Source organism: Miscanthus floridulus, chromosome 19 (assembly GCF_019320115.1).
Source record: "Miscanthus floridulus cultivar M001 chromosome 19, ASM1932011v1, whole genome shotgun sequence".
Taxonomy (NCBI): Eukaryota; Viridiplantae; Streptophyta; class Magnoliopsida; order Poales; family Poaceae; genus Miscanthus; species Miscanthus floridulus.
Genome location: NC_089598.1, coordinates 105639379 through 105655146, shown reverse-complemented (window position 1 = coordinate 105655146; position 15768 = coordinate 105639379). Strand labels below are relative to the sequence as shown.

The window sequence follows — 15768 nt, the reverse complement described above, 5'->3', positions numbered from 1 at the left end:
TTATACCTAACAATCGATCGAAGCCTTTATCGTTCAATCCGTTTATCGATTTGAACTCTAACAGCATGATATCGGCTTCCAGTTTGCTCATTGGATAATCCCTATACAATGGTGTTTTGCCATCTTGTCTCATTTTCTCTAGCTTTCTCAGCTGTCTTTCACTAAGACATCTAGCCTCTACATTACGTAGCAGCTAAGAAATACCATCGCTATCCTCGGTGTCGTCAGCTAGCGTATTCCTAAACACATTATAAACTGTGGGCATAGGTTCCGTGTTGACACCGAGTTCCTCGTCACCATCGTGGATGGCTACGTCAGGCATGTCCACATCATCATCGTTTTCCTACAGAACATTCACACCAATCTCACCATGCATAGTCCATATCGTATAGTTTGGCATGAATCCCCTGGTAATCAAGTGCGATCGTATAGACTCAATTTGATGAAAGTTCCTTTGATTCTTGCAATCTTTGCATGGGCAGAAGACAGGGTTCCCATTCTCAGCATGGGCTTTGGCATCGGTGATAAACTGACGCCATGCATGTACCGCTTGTCCGTTCGGGACAGATGCATCCACTCTCGATCCATCTCTGCACAAAAAAATACTGAGACAGTAATTACAAAGAATTAATAAGAAATTGAGCTTCATGAACAACAATTGTAGCTCGAAAGTACCATTTTTGGAAAACATTATTGTACACTAATTATTGGAAAATTGAAATTGGTAGCCCCGGCCCTGTAAATTGAAAATCGTAGTAAAAAACAATTATTGCACAATATTGAAGAACAACTATTCTACTCTACTTCTAAGAACTAATTATAGCATCACATACTAACAATGATGATCTTGACCACCATGGAATAATTAGCCACAAATTTAAATGTGTTCATAGACACCAACCGTTTGGATGATAGATTCACCACATTTTTTAGCCTTGCACAAATGTCCAATTGGAAAAGTGCTCTGTAGAATGGAGAAAGAACTAGAATGAGAATCAAACAATGTAGCCATCAAAACGAAGCTAATTAAGCAACTAAATCAAAAGAGTGGATGTTTGTTACTAACCTTAAAGCAAAAAGATCAAGCCATTCTTCAAAATCCAAGCGCTAGCTTCATGGTGAAGAGCAGCCGCAACAATGGAGGGAAGGGCCAAAACACGCGCCTCTGTTCTCGGGATGGAAGAGAGGAGGAAGAAGAGGACGGCTACAACCTTTTTGTGCTGTAGGCTTATCACCATCGGTTCTTGGCTAGAACCGACAGTGATAAAGCCCAATCACTGTCGGTTTGTGGCTTAAACCGGCAGTGATGAGTGGCCGTCAAAACACTGCCGGTTCAAGCCACAAATCGGCAGTGATGTGATGCTTCACTGTCGGTTTTAACCCAGCCCCAATCATTTTCTCATTTTCGAGCTCATAACCGGTAGTGAAGGAACATCACTACCGGTTCTCACAAATCTGGCAGTGATGTCCAAATCTGGCGTAGTGGAGTTTGGAGATCTCAGCTGTAAGTTAAGTTAATAAACCCACCTTTAACTCAAAAAATTCAGATGAAATTGGTCGATTATTGCCCGGTAAATTGAAGGACTAAATTAAATAAAACAACAGCCAGCTTCCATTCTCTCCAGGTCCCATTTTAATTTCTCTCCTGTACAACACTGCAGCGGTTTGTCTGAACCAGGCGAGAATAGAATATCGATGCATATATTCTCTTCCTGCCATTGAGTGAATTAATCATCACCACATTCATCTCTCTTCTCATCAGCTAGCCGGACTCAAAAGGAAACGAGACATATCATTGCGCTGCAGGTACATCAGTACATGTGGGTCCAACTTGATATGAAATTATTTGGTGGGGATTTTTTTCACATAATTAAAAAAGTTCATAAAAATTTCAATGTAGCAAGCATTTTGAGGTCGAATGTACTTTTCAAAGTACACCTGATATGATATATTAAGAATGGCTTCCAAGTACTAATAAGATCATTAGCCTGTTCGCTGGTTGGTTTCAGCCAGCCCAAACCAGCCAGCCAACAGTGTTTTTCTCTCACAATAAACCAGCACCCGCCAGCCCAAACCAGCCCAGAAACCAACCAGCGAATATATAGAAGCAATATATAGAAAATATATATAGAAGCAATATATAGAAAATATATAACCCTCTTTGGTCATTGTTTGACAGTGTAATATATATAACCACCCAAATAAAAAAGGTACAGTATTCATATGTACTAAAGATGCCATAAAAAACGAACTATGATCAGAAATAAGAAGGTATTTTACTAACATGTTAGTTGGAAAATGTTTAATGATAATGTAATTGTGATTGCTTAAATTTGTGACAAAGAGCAATGACCGCGCAATGCACAAAGAAAAACAACTTTCATAATTAATTACTCATAACACATATAGCTAATAACCATGGTTTAGTTTTTTATATAAACTGTATTTTTGTGTGTGTGTGTGCACTACTAATAAAATGTGCACATGCAAGAACCATGGCCCCAGCAGAATGATACTATTTGTCCATGAGAGAACCATGATGTTTTGAAGCACTGTATATACAACGAACCCTTTCATTGACCATTCAATTTTGAGCATAAGATTTTTTTTGTGTTACATAATAAAAAGTGTGTTCATTCAAAATTCATAAACATATATACCTTTTGACTTGTTCACTTACTCAATATCTTTACGAGAGAGATTTTCTAAGCCATTGCATTTGATGGATAAAGTGTACCTGCATCTGGAATGCCTTACATTTATATTCTCTTTTATAATGGGTCAAAGCATAATTCAGTTTTCCACAGAGTACGCCAATTAAAGGCCCCCTTATTGTGACAAGAAGCTTGCCTAACTTTCCTTTAGTGCACATATAAACAGTCTGCTCTACATGCAGCAAACAGGCAATGTGGGTCATCCAGCCAAGGGAAAAGGAGAGGAGAATATGTGTCCTCACTTCATGTGATGGTTATTATTGTAAATGAAATGCCTTTTCCTCCTGCTTATCTGAATAGGTAAGTTATTAAGTGTGATACCAGATATATTCCTGGGACTTTTACCAGGGCATGCAGCTAAGACAGCGAGGAATAACCTGCAGTGATCTAATTCCCTGTTCTTCGAAAAAAAAAATACTAGTATAATATTCTCGATCCATCAATTCAAACATTGATATATATTCAAGTATGCTATAGTAGTTTTCTTTCATTTTTATGTACTTTTTTTGTGTGTGTGTAGACTGATTGTGATTGAGCAATGAGCAGGGAAAAAATACAAAGGCCCTGCCGCGCCCCGGCCCATAGCTAGCACGACTAAATTCAGTATATTTTGCCCTAAAAGAAAAAGAAACAGCTCTTCAGTACAATACATGTTGCTGAGATTAATTGCGCGATAATATGAATGAAATAAAGCAGCTCCTCCAATGCACACAAAAGAGTTTGTCAGTTACTCAGTTTAATTGAAATTTGAACATAGAAGATCCATGCATGTAGTCTGATCTGAAGGAAGTAACAACAACACTGAATCGAGATGGAATTGTGTATTTTATTTGGTTTATAGTATATTAGTGTTTGTTTGCCGTCGTTGGGTAAGTACGTAGAGAAGGGAAGGGATTAAAAGGGCCGGGGCGGCCCCTAAAAATTTGACATTGACAGTGATGCAGGTGAGGTCCCAATAATTGAGTACTTGCCGGGCTTTGTTGCCTCTTCTCTCGAGCCCCGTGCAATACACGAGTTGACTCTTCTTTTACTCCCTTTCACTCATTTCGGTCCCTTTCTGTCCCCATCCATCCACGACACCCACACCAACACCGCGTCGTCCGTCCACATGAATGTGCTTGCGTTGTTGTATGTGTCGTAGGAGTATATATATATATATATGTACACGCACCCAATGTAAAGGGAGGAGAGAGACACAGAGAAAAGAAGAGGAGAGAGAGAGGCGAGAAAAGAAGAGGGGAGTGTGTGTGTGTGTGTGGCAGGCCATAATATGCCCAAATCCCTATGCTTAACTAACTCATTCCCTTTGGAGTTTGGGGTCGTCGCTCGACGTCGAACGAGAGACGGAGCAACCTGCTGCTGCACTGCACAAGTGCAGACGGCAGAGAGCTGGGAGGGATGGATCATGGATGCCGACCGGACCCGAGGTGCGCTGCACTGCATGCCTTGAGAGGCGTGCCATGAGGATTTTGAATGACACACTCAGGCCGGGCGCGCGGTCGACCTGACGACTGTCATCCTCTGGATTGGATCGGATGCTGCCGCTGCAGCTGCAGGTCCCAAAAATCGACAGCATCTCTTCTTGCTCTTGACCATGCATACTACTGCATGATCGTGATTGAGTACTAAATAATTTTATTGGTTTCAAATTTTAAGTTATTTTGAACTTTTTAGATACATAATTTTTACTACATGTATTTAGTCATAATGATATATTTAGGTGTATAATATGAAAAAATGTAGATATAGGAAACCCAAAACGACTTACAATTTATGAATTTAAAAGGATGGGTCGGAGTAAGACTTTCAAAGCTGCCATTGACTTGAGTTGTAAATTTCTATAGAGCTGCTGATTAACTGCAAAACTAACTCTACTTCTAGAAAAGCTGCTCTTCCTGCCAGTCTCTGTGCTCATGTAAAGGGTGCGGCCACGACATGATGATGATTCGAATTACGACCACCTGACAAGCATATCACCTGACGTGTGAATGAAGCTGACAACAGAAACACTTGTGCCAGGCCAGGGCCAGTGAATCTTTATGTATGGATCCGTCTGTAAAAGAGAATATAACTAAAACACACACAAAATTACTGTGACCTCAAATCAAATCAAGCCCGTGCTTAGTTGGTGCAAAGTTGGAAATTTGGCTACTGTAGCACTTTCGTTTTTATTTGTCAATTAGTGTTCAATCATGGATTAATTAGGCTCAAAACGTTCGTCTCGCAATTTCCAACCAAACTGTGCAATTAGTTTTTTTTCGTCTACATTTAATGCTCCATGCACGTATCGTAAGATTCGATGTGATGGATACTGTAGCACTTTTTGGGAAAACTTTTTGCGAACTAAACAAGGGCCAAAGGAAACAAAATGGCAAACCTCCATTAATGCACGCAATTATAGACTAGCCAGCTGCTTAATTCTCCACTCAAGGCATGCAGGGAACTAGACAAACTCCCAAGTCTACTGATGGCCCCCACCTCGATCTTGTGCTCTAGCTAGCTTCTTCTTCAACAGTCGCTTGAACACAGGAAGGTCCTAATTGGAAGCTTAGAGGCCGTTCGGCTGGCTGGTTACCAGCCGGCTGGCTTGTTTTGTCTCTCACGAAATCACTGTTCACGTCCTGCCAGAACAGTATTTTTCTCTCACAACAATCAGCCGGAACAGTATTTTTCAGTCCTGCCGAACAGGCCCTTAGTTGCCTACAAATAGTTCTCTAGTACTTGTTAGGGCACTGTACGTTTTAGTGTTTCCCACGCTAATAACACCAAAGTTTGATTCCAGGCCGGCTAATGTAACCAACATGTTGAATTAATTTATCAGAATTATTTCATTGCTAGTACAAGCTAGTATTGGTGTATGGTTTTCCTTTTATTTATTTATTTTATAAATTTCTAATTGTTCTAGTAGGATAAGTACAAAGTTAACCTTGAAAATGTCAACAAACTCGCCCAGAATACATTCATGCATGAGTCATTGTAGATTCAGATTTATAAAAAAAATTTAATTACTAGCATTTGTATCTCCGAATAAGTTTATTATGAAAATATATTTCACAATCCATCTAATAGTACTTGTTACATATTATCAATATTAACTTTTAGTATATATTAGGTCAAACTTGAGATTCATCGACTTCTCGAAAAAACGAGATTGGCATTCTTTTTCGACGGAAGGTGTAGTACATATTTGCATGCAGGGCGTAGTGCAAATAATTGACTCATATATGTATCCCCTGCAGGAGGATATTTAATTTGCTAGCAACAAAAGAAAAAGACGATCAATAAGAAAGAGAGAGGAGAGGGGAGAAGGAAACTATATTATATATAAATAAGGAAACTATAACATAAAAAGGACCACCACCATGCATGGTGCCTTGCATTGCTGTGCCTTTTGTTCCAACAACGCCAGCTCTCCGCTGGGGTGTCCAATGCTATGCGTGGTGGCCTCGTACTGGTGGCACTATACCATAACAGTAGCATTTTTTTTTCTCCAGAGGCCAGAGGCCAGCAGGTAACAATCTTGTTCGGCTGAGTAAGAAGCCGGTTTATTTGGCTTATTTTTTTAGTTGGGACAGTGTTTTTCTCTCGTAACAAACCATTATAAACAGTGTTTTCTGGTATAAACAGTGATTTTTTTCAGTCCAGCCGAACAAGCTCGTCGAGAGGGAGAGAGAGGCGGACACGGACGGAGCCGAGGCCGCCGAGCAGGCATGCATGCAGCGCGCGGCGGCGGCGGCGGCAGGTAGCCAAGCCCAAGCCAAGGCGACGCCCCCGGCCGGCCGTCGTTTCCACGAGCAAATAGATGCAATAGGCCGGGATGCCTTGTCGCAGCGGCTTGACAAGAAAGCGCAATAGAAGGCCGACTTGATGGCCGCTGGGCCAAGCGTCACATGCCTGCATGCCTGCATGCCTCACCACCCCCACGCCCGCCGGCCTCCTCTCCGATCACCTCTCTCTCTCTCTCTCTCTACCCCCTCCGTCCCTTCACCTCTCAACTCACACATGCACTGATCACCTCGCTCCCTAGCTGCCTACTAGTAGCTAGTAGCGCCCTCCTTCCTCCTCCTCGTCTAGCTACTTTCATTTCCTTGCGCCCCTTTTTTCGATCAATTTCCTTTATTCTTTCCATATGACTACACAACATACTACGCATGTAGTACATATAATAAGAACAAATGCTAGCTATGGATCCATCGTGCATCAAGTTGAGTTGAGTTACAAATTATTGTATAGTACTTGTAATGTGTTGAAAGAAATGTAGACAAAATCCGGACCAGCCAACTTATGTTGTGCTACCTCTGTCAGTAAAGAGTGACGTCTTGGCTTTGTCACAAGTTAGAGTATCTTTTATTTGACCGAGTTTGTAAAGAAGATTGTTAGCAATTATGACATAAAATAGATTTACTATGAAAAAATATTTCATGATATGAATGTAACGACATTTACTTGGTGTCATAAATATTGTTATTCTTCCATGTAAGCTTGGCGTAGCACTCCCTCCCTTCCTTTTTACATCACATTAGCTTTGTCCTAAGTCAAACATTGCTATCTTTGACCTTTTATTTTAAAAAAACTTATAGTTTCACGAAAGTATTTCTTACAATAAATCTTAAAACACAAATCTTATGTCACAAATTTATTTATTTTTTTTTAAATCGATGGTCAAAGATATAAATGTTTGACTTAGGACAAAGCTAATATGACATGTAAATAAAAGCAGAGGGAGTATTCACATGTGCAAATTAATCTCAGCTAGGTGTGTGTATGACAGACTGTTCTAGTGTGGAGCAACCCTGGTTTTTTAAGAAAAAGAAAACATAGAACGAGAACCTTGAGGTGTTTTACCGATTTCTCGATGTTGTTGTTGCCTTTATTTTACCTTTTGGTAGGGACTCTTGAGTCCAAGGCTTTTAATTTGGTATAGCATCTTTTAATAAGGTCTTCTTTAGCTCAGGGTTTGGGTTTCTCAAAAATGGATCGGAAAAGCCAGGGAAAGACACGGTTTGGTGGTTTCGGCTCATGGCCGAAATGGCTTCATCTTCACCATTTTTTGCTTGGCCTTGGCTTCAGAAGAAATCCTCGTGTGTGCTCGTTTTGAGGGACTTTTTTAAACCGGTGGAGAAGCCCCAAACAAAGCCTTATCAAAGAGTATCAAAGAGGGCATAATAAATGACATGGACAGAGACTTGTCGAGCTTTTAAACCGGTGGAGAAGCCCCAAACAAAGCCTTATCAAAGAGTATCAAAGAGGGCATAAATGACATGGACAGAGACTTGTCGAGCTTTCCGAAAAAATAAACTGAATTGAGTATATAACAGATCGTCGCATTGCATCATATACACTACAAACTAGTGGAGTATATACACTGTATTTTCCAAGCAAGAGGGAAAAGTAAAACAAAAAAAATCATTTTTATCCAGTTGTGCATTGGCCCCATCGATTCCATTTGTAGCAAGCCTGCCTCCAATGGGCCAGCAGATGAACAGGGGTAGGCACCGTAGCTTCTTGTGATCACTGAAAGATATGCTAGCGCCAAAAGCGTATAAAAAATTTAGTGGCCGTAGGTTGCATCAGGCTCGCAGTGCATCATCATCCGCCCCCCTACTACTACTACACTACTCTACTCCTACTACTAGAGCAACAACAACGTCCCACAAAGCCAAACAAAACGTCAAAACCTAAAAACAATTAAGGATGTGTTGGCAGCGGCAGCGGCAGCAGCCTACTGCGATCCATTCACCCTTTAATGAAGCATTAGCAGCAGCACATGTCTCAAGATCACTAGGCAGTATCTTAAGCCCCCTCCTAGTACCCACCACACTAGCTAGATGAGACACACAAACACCTGCTGTGCTGGGCTAAAAAGGGATCATGTGATGTTTAGCGTAGTGCTTACAACAGAATATGCCCTAATTGCACCGCGTGCCTCCCTGCTGCTCAAGAGGAAAAAGGCATCGCGTACCTTAACTGCCATCATGTTGTCACCCCCCTTGCTTTGTTCCATGTTTGCCTGCTAGCTTCTCGAGTGCACTGGCGCGTAATACGGTCAGGTGAGCCAATCATAAGCTTTTCCTCACTCCTCAGGTATGTATAGTACGCGAAGATGCTGGTGTTCATGCCCTGTCTGTCAGAGGTAGTATCAGGCGGCATGTAGCTGCAGCAGCACAACTCACAGGCATACTGTATGCATACAGCTGGAGGAGTCCTCCAAGAACTGTACCTGAACCTGACCATGCAAATCTGAAATCTCCTGTTGCGAGACAATCTTGACCAGATAATTTTTCAAAGGAAAAACAATCTTGACCAGATTATTATTATATGGGATATACACCAGTGTTGGCGCAAGCAACCGATCTCAAGAACTCCTGCCCGGCCTGCACCACAAATTGACCTGCCCTGCATCCCAACTGGACACCAGGCGCGCACAGCTCCAGCTCCTCCAATGCAACACTGGGTCGGCAGAGAAGCTTGGGCGAGTACCGCGTGACTGTAGTTGGGATTTGGAGAGGCTTGGGAGGACGCACGCCCAGCCCTGAGCCCTGGCCCCTCGCAGCGCGGGAGCAAGCAGCAGTGCGCGCGTCTCCTGATGAGCAGTGCGGCGACGCGAACTGCGCACGCCGTGCGGGCAGAGGCAGGGCATGTGCCGTGTCTCCGGCGGGCCGCGCCCCGCCAGCTCGGGCCACCCCCATGTCCCCTCCGACGCCACGGGCGAGCAAGCGCCGAGTCAATCGGCAACAGCCGCGGCGCGCATGAATGCGTGATGGAACGCCGGGGGAACAAGTTCATGCACACGTGCACATGGCGAGGGGGGCGCCCTGTACCTGTAGCCCCCGCGGCCCCAGCCGCCCGTGCGTGCGTTCGTGGCTTCGTGCGTGCCTGTCCGTCCTTGCTCGCTCCGCTGTCCGCGCCCAGCCCGTGGTCTGGACTTTGAACCATACAGTCACAGCCTGCTGCTCTCCGTTCTCAATTATTTGCGGTGGTGCTCCTCCGGAGAGTCCTTTTCATCTGCAGAGAATGAAGTGGCATCCAGTGATAAAATTTGCACACAGATAGAGAAGAGAGGTGTGTTGTCAGAGGAAATGAAAAACAGAGCATGGGAATGGATCCATGGCTGTATCGATCTGGAAGTAAGGGAGCAACCTGGTGAGCCAGCTCACCTACCGTTTGTTGTTTCCTGTGGAAACAACCAACAAGGGCTACTCACTGTTTTGGTATTGTAAAGCTACTCTGTCGACTACAGAGCTGCAACTAAGCTGTTACCATTTGGCGAGAGTACGGCGAAGTGGGAGGTCATTTCAGAAGCCAGAAGGTAATGGGCAACTAAGTTTTGGTACCAGTGATGGTTTACAAACTGATGTATTAGAGAGAGGCACCAATAGAACAACAACGTCGAGCAAGCCTGCGTATATCGGATCCTATCGCAATAAGTGCAAAACTGAAAGAAGCATCTGTAGTGGAATATAGACGCTGCAACATGTTCCTAACAAGGATGATGACACCATCAATAAGTGATGTTTTAACACGTGTTTCTAATGGGATACAATGTGAGTGTCCATGTAGCATGCCTGATGGAATTACTACCAAGACTGGCATTACCATTTCAAGAATTTCCCTGTCTTACTCATGTAGCATGCCTGATGGAATTACTACCGAGACTGGCAGAATTTTGGCTGAAACTGGCTGAAAACACTATTATGACTGAATTGTTATGAGAGAAAAACACTTTTCCGGCTGGAAAAAGAAGTCGAACAAGCCGAATATGGGGTAAGCCGAACGGTGCCAATATGTAAGCGATCAGAGAAATTAATGTTAGTAATTACACTGGCAATACACAACATATAACATATAACAGGATTCTATAGCTCTCTGGTACCAGGTTTAAATATTGGTCCTGACAGTCCTAAACAGTGGTTCTGGAGAGAGAGAAAAAAAGGATCATCAAACAGTAGTTATTAATCTTATAATAGAGCAATGCCGAAACAATGATGTGACACTCAGGTTCAAATGGCAAAAACACGAACAGGTTCAAGCAACAAGATCTCTGTTTTGCTTCATCTAGGAGTCTGTTCCTAACCTCTCAGGTTCGCATCCAAGGGATTGATGTCATTAACTCCTAGTAAACATACATCTTTCAGGGAAGCCACACTATGTGCAGTATACGATACATCACGGTTGTGACTTTGTGACTAAAGACCAGTAATGGCGCTTTAGCTTTTTTGGCAGTTTCTGAGATGTGACAGTCCTTATGATGGAGTCCATATTGTTTTGGGTTAAGAGAAACAATCTTCTTTCGGGCCCATGATGAAAACATGACTTTTCTCTATCAAACTACAGCCATTTATCAGTTATCATTGATGCCTGAAGCTCAATTTCATGGCATGCATGATGCATATTCTCCAATCAAATTCTCACTTTCGGCAACTGATTTGTAGACTACAATATGTTTGTATCCACACCTAAGTGAACAATTTAGACAAAATTCTGAGGATATAATTAAGATTAAATGATTATTAACTAAGAACAATAACAAGGGAATAGTGCCAGACAGTTATCTAGCTCGTTTTTCTTTTTCTTGAGACCGCTAGGCCGTCAAATTGTGAAGTCAAGCTAGAAAAGAAAACAAAAGGAAGAAGGTGTTGTATTCTGCACATGTGTCATAGGACTATTAAGCAATCCATGCATACAAAGCTCAAATTATCAAAATAGTATGTCAATTACTAGTTGCATCAACTAAATGGGACAAATCCTTTAATAGTCCTCGAAGCACATGTTACCTGATTATATCCTCAAGACCTCGAAGCACATGTTTCATTTGCCACTTTGCCAGTGATCATTACTCCTGGCAAGGAATGGATATTTTACAGGTTCATGACCTGCACGAAACCGAAAATGAACATCTCAAGTCACAAACTGTTAAAGCATACCCACCCACTCTTCCAACGGATATCATATCAAATCAAACTCTCTTTATGGTAGAAGAATAACATATTATGGACAGTGATTTTCTTTGTGAATAGATCAAAACTCAAAAGAAGAATTATTTTGTGTCTGCTCGTCCTACTTCTCCCTATATGATCAGCAAGTGAAAGCTAAAAAAGCAGACATTCTGTGTATATGCAGTACTAATTCGAGAAGCCGGGAAAGCTTCAAGGCTACATGCCTGGCATGGCAACCCTATCTTCACTGTATGTATACGAGGATGTGCAAGCTAACAGCTACTGACGCTAGATTTACAGCAAAATTGGAGCAGCCAACAGGATTTCAGAGCAGCATTCGTTAATTGGTTACAGAGAGACGAGAGACGACCGATCTTCCGGTCCTTCGCAACGAGGAATGCATCGATGCTGCATATATGATCCTCCCTATTCAGACACCGGGAAAACAAAACGTAATATCTGCAGCGGAACACGTTTGAACAATAATTCAGATGAGACACACTGATGATCAATATATATATTCTTCGCGGCACGGCGCGAAACAATACAACACCCACATCGGGGAGAAAAAGGGAAGAAGAAGCCTATCCTGTCCACCAAAACAACCTCTAGCGATACCGCAGTAGCGTGTAGCGAGCAGAGCGCGGTGGGACAGCGCGTTTACCTCGGCCGGGCGACGGGCGCCTCGCCGCCTCCCCCTCCTCGACGAGACCCATTTGGACCGCGAGGCTCGCACCGGAGAGGAGGCACGTGCGCACGGCCTCGCAGGCGACGGCGGTGTCGGTTCGGGCTTGGGAATCGGGGCCCCGGGGCGAGGGGAGGGTGGCCGCAAATTGCAGAGAAGTTGCGGGCGGGGGCGAGCGAGGACGTCAGGAGTCAGGACGACGACGATAGCAGTGCCGAGTGCGCACGCAGGCGACGTATCCGCGACACGTTAGAAAAACTGGGCTGGGCGCTTTTGGGTTGGGCTTCCTACCTGACGGCCCGTCCAATGAGAAGAGAGAAAGTGCGTAGACTGGGCCGGCCCATGGTCTGGCAGTTCTTCGAAGGCCCATGCGTAACACTTGCATTTTGCCGTGCATTAACAACGGTCGCATTGCACAAATCATTTTATCTTTTTTTTTCGCTTTTCTTTCCGTGATTTCAAACGTTTTAGCGGTACTATAAAAATATACTCTGTTATTAATTTAGTAGTAATATTCATTTGATGACATAACTATTAGTATTCTTTTTCACCTGTATGATCGAACTAAAAACAAGAATCATACTCTTTCTATTTTTTGGGATAGATGGAGTATCCGTGCCTTAGTAGTCATGTTCTTAGAAGGGAACGGGAATGGAAACGGAAACTCAGGTGATACTTTATAATGTGAAAATGTAACTGTTTTCAAATCGGGAACATGAATATTTTCGATGGCCATGCCCCACGTTTCCGGCTGATAAGATCGGGTCTTTGAGAGAAAAAGGAAACCCTGTAATGAAAGGAGGAGCCGATCGTGTTCGGCATGGACCATTCATTCCAAAGCGCCTTCCTGCTTCGGACAGACAGGCACCGTTCTGTCGGTGGGTCACGTGGTTAGGTGCGCGCGCAATGCAGCAATCAGCAAGCATAATCCTCGCGCCAGCAGAGCAGATAATCGACATGGCGCGTGCAAGCGGGGTCACGGTCATCAGCTGCCGCCGCGCGCTCCAATCCAGTCCACGATCAACCACCGCGCGCTCGATCTTTACCGTTGCAACGGCCGGCCGGATCGATAGCGACTGCTCCATGCATTTTTACTTGGTCGCCTCTGAAGGATTTGGTATTTTCTCTTACTAGCTATGGATGCTCCAAGAGGAAACGTACGGGTTGGGTGGCGTGCCTGGCCAGTAGGGATGAAACATATTTTCCGATCGTATTCGCCGTTTAGACAGGTTGAGATATATCTGTATTCGAGTTTGGATATTTAATATCTGATACCGTATCTGTATTTGAATATTCAAATCGTATATTTATGATGTTGATATCAATCATATCCTATTCAGCATGGTGGACACTATCTGTATTAATTCGAATCTAGATAGAAATATAAAAACGAAAGCAATAATATCCGTCCGTATCCGTCGTCTCTACTGGCTAGACACGTCCGAGGAGCGAGTCCGTTGCACTTGACGACGACTGCGGCAAGCTGGCCGCCCCGATGGAAAGCGCGTCCTCTTCCTTCCTTCCTTCAGCGTTAAGAAAGACTCGACTCGGGCCAGCGAGGGATGCGTGCATCCAAACAAGGAAACGACGACGTGACGTGCGTGCCCAACCGTCCGGCCGATCGATGTGGAGAAGTCCACCCAGACGGCAAGTCATCACAGTCGTGTCTCATCTCCTTTTCTAGACGGTCTAGTCGCTATACGTGCCCTGCTGCCGTTTGCATCTTTCACTAGCTCGTGTGTTCGTTGTCACCTGGGGTTTATTCAACTTGTTCGCTTAGTCGTATTTGTTTTATAAATCACGACTTATCAGTCAATAAATAGTATTTTTCTCTCACACCGAATCAATCAACAGTATTTTCAGTCATAGTTTATAAGCCAAAACAGCCCAAATAAACACTCGGGGTCTTCCATTGGGGAGCTATGTTCAGAAGTCAACACGGGTAGTGCCCACACCCACCCTCTCGCTCTCTACAAAACAAACGCTCAGTGTATCTATGTATGGTCTAATCATTGTCACACAAACAAATAGTGACTCCCTCTTTTCTAAAAGAGTAAAATACACCGGAGGTTTATTAACTTTCGGTGAAGTGTTATTTAGGTCCATCAACTTTGAAACTGCATTTTTGGGTCCATTAACTTTCGTTTTGTGTCATCTAGGTCCATCAGCTTTGACTCTTGCATTTTTTGTCTATGAACTTTTAAAATGGTTCACTGCAGGTCCACGCATGCATGCACGCACGTCGGCTTTTTGCGTCGGTGGAGCCATGCCTGCACTCGCCGCCGTCGCTCGTCTGCCGGGCATGCATGTGTGTTTTTCTGCTCGAATCATGACAGGGTTAGTGCATTTCGGCCCGGCTAACCGGCTAAGCGACCTTGTGGTGTCGCGCCACCCTGCTGCTGCTCCTGTCGCTGGCTCTCCACGGCGCGGCGTACCTACAGGAGCGGAAGAACTTCATCGTCCACATGTAGCCGCTGCTCCATCATGGACATCATCGTCGGGCTGGACGTCGCCGTCAAGGATGGCATCAACGTGCTGTCCTTCTCCATCGGCGCCTACTCAGGCATGCAGTTCAACTACGACTCCATCGCCATCGCCGCGTTCAAGGCCATGGAGCGCGGCATCTTCGTCAGCTGCGCCGCGGGCAACGTGGGGCCGGACTCCGGCACGGTCGGCAACGGCGCGCCGTGGATGCTCACCGTCGTCGCGGGCACCATGGACCGCACGATACGGACCAATGTGAAGCTCGGCAACTCCGAGGAGTTCCACGGAGAGTCCCTGTTCCAGCCCAGGAACAACTCCGCCGCGGACCCGCTCCTGCTGGTGTACCCCGGTGCGGACGGCTTCGACGCTAGCCGCGACTGCAGCGTGCTGCGTGGCGCCGAGGTGACCGGCAAGGTGGTGCTCTGCGAGAGCAGGGGCCTGAGCGGACGCATCGAGGCCGCCCAGACCGTGGCGGCGTACGGTGGCGTGGGCATGATCGCTCCCGTAGTCCACGGACCGCTCGTCGCACCGTGGCTGGTCACACGGATCACGGCCGCCTCTAGCTCGGGTCTCAGCGCCAGCGCAGCCACCCTGCTCCGTCGCCGAGGCCGTGCACATTGCCTGCCTGCCCACCTACGCAGGCGCGTTGTGCTGCCGAGAAGCCGCGGCGCCTTGCCCAAACGCCGCCCACACCGCACTGGCAACCGCGGGGTTGCAGCCGCTCATGTGGGCGCTCGCGCGAGGTGCTGCGGCTACGGCTATGGCTCCGTGTACCGCCGCGCGGTGCCAGCCGGCGTCACCATCGCCACCACCTGTCCGTGGGTTTTCCGGTGCCGGCGGCCTGCTACTGTCTGCTTGTTGCCTCCTGCTGCACCACGTGTTGTTGTCTAGACCTGAAGAGCCGCAGCACGCCAGCGCCTCGTCCCCGTCCAGCACGGCGTGCCGGAGA

At 45.2% G+C, this 15768-nt stretch overlaps 1 long non-coding RNA gene across 2 annotated transcripts; it reads right to left on the bottom strand.

The window, feature by feature from the left end:
* Positions 1-8037: 8037 nt before the first annotated feature.
* Positions 8038-12524, bottom strand: LOC136529619 (uncharacterized). Of its 2 annotated transcripts, XR_010777375.1 has the most exons (4): positions 12315-12524; positions 11489-11587; positions 8935-9719; positions 8038-8838 (listed from the first exon to the last, which is right to left on the bottom strand). It is a non-coding gene; the product is annotated as an uncharacterized lncRNA (long non-coding RNA). The 2 variants fall into 2 exon arrangements; XR_010777374.1 differs by having other exon boundaries at positions 8038-9719.
* Positions 12525-15768: the final 3244 nt, after the last annotated feature.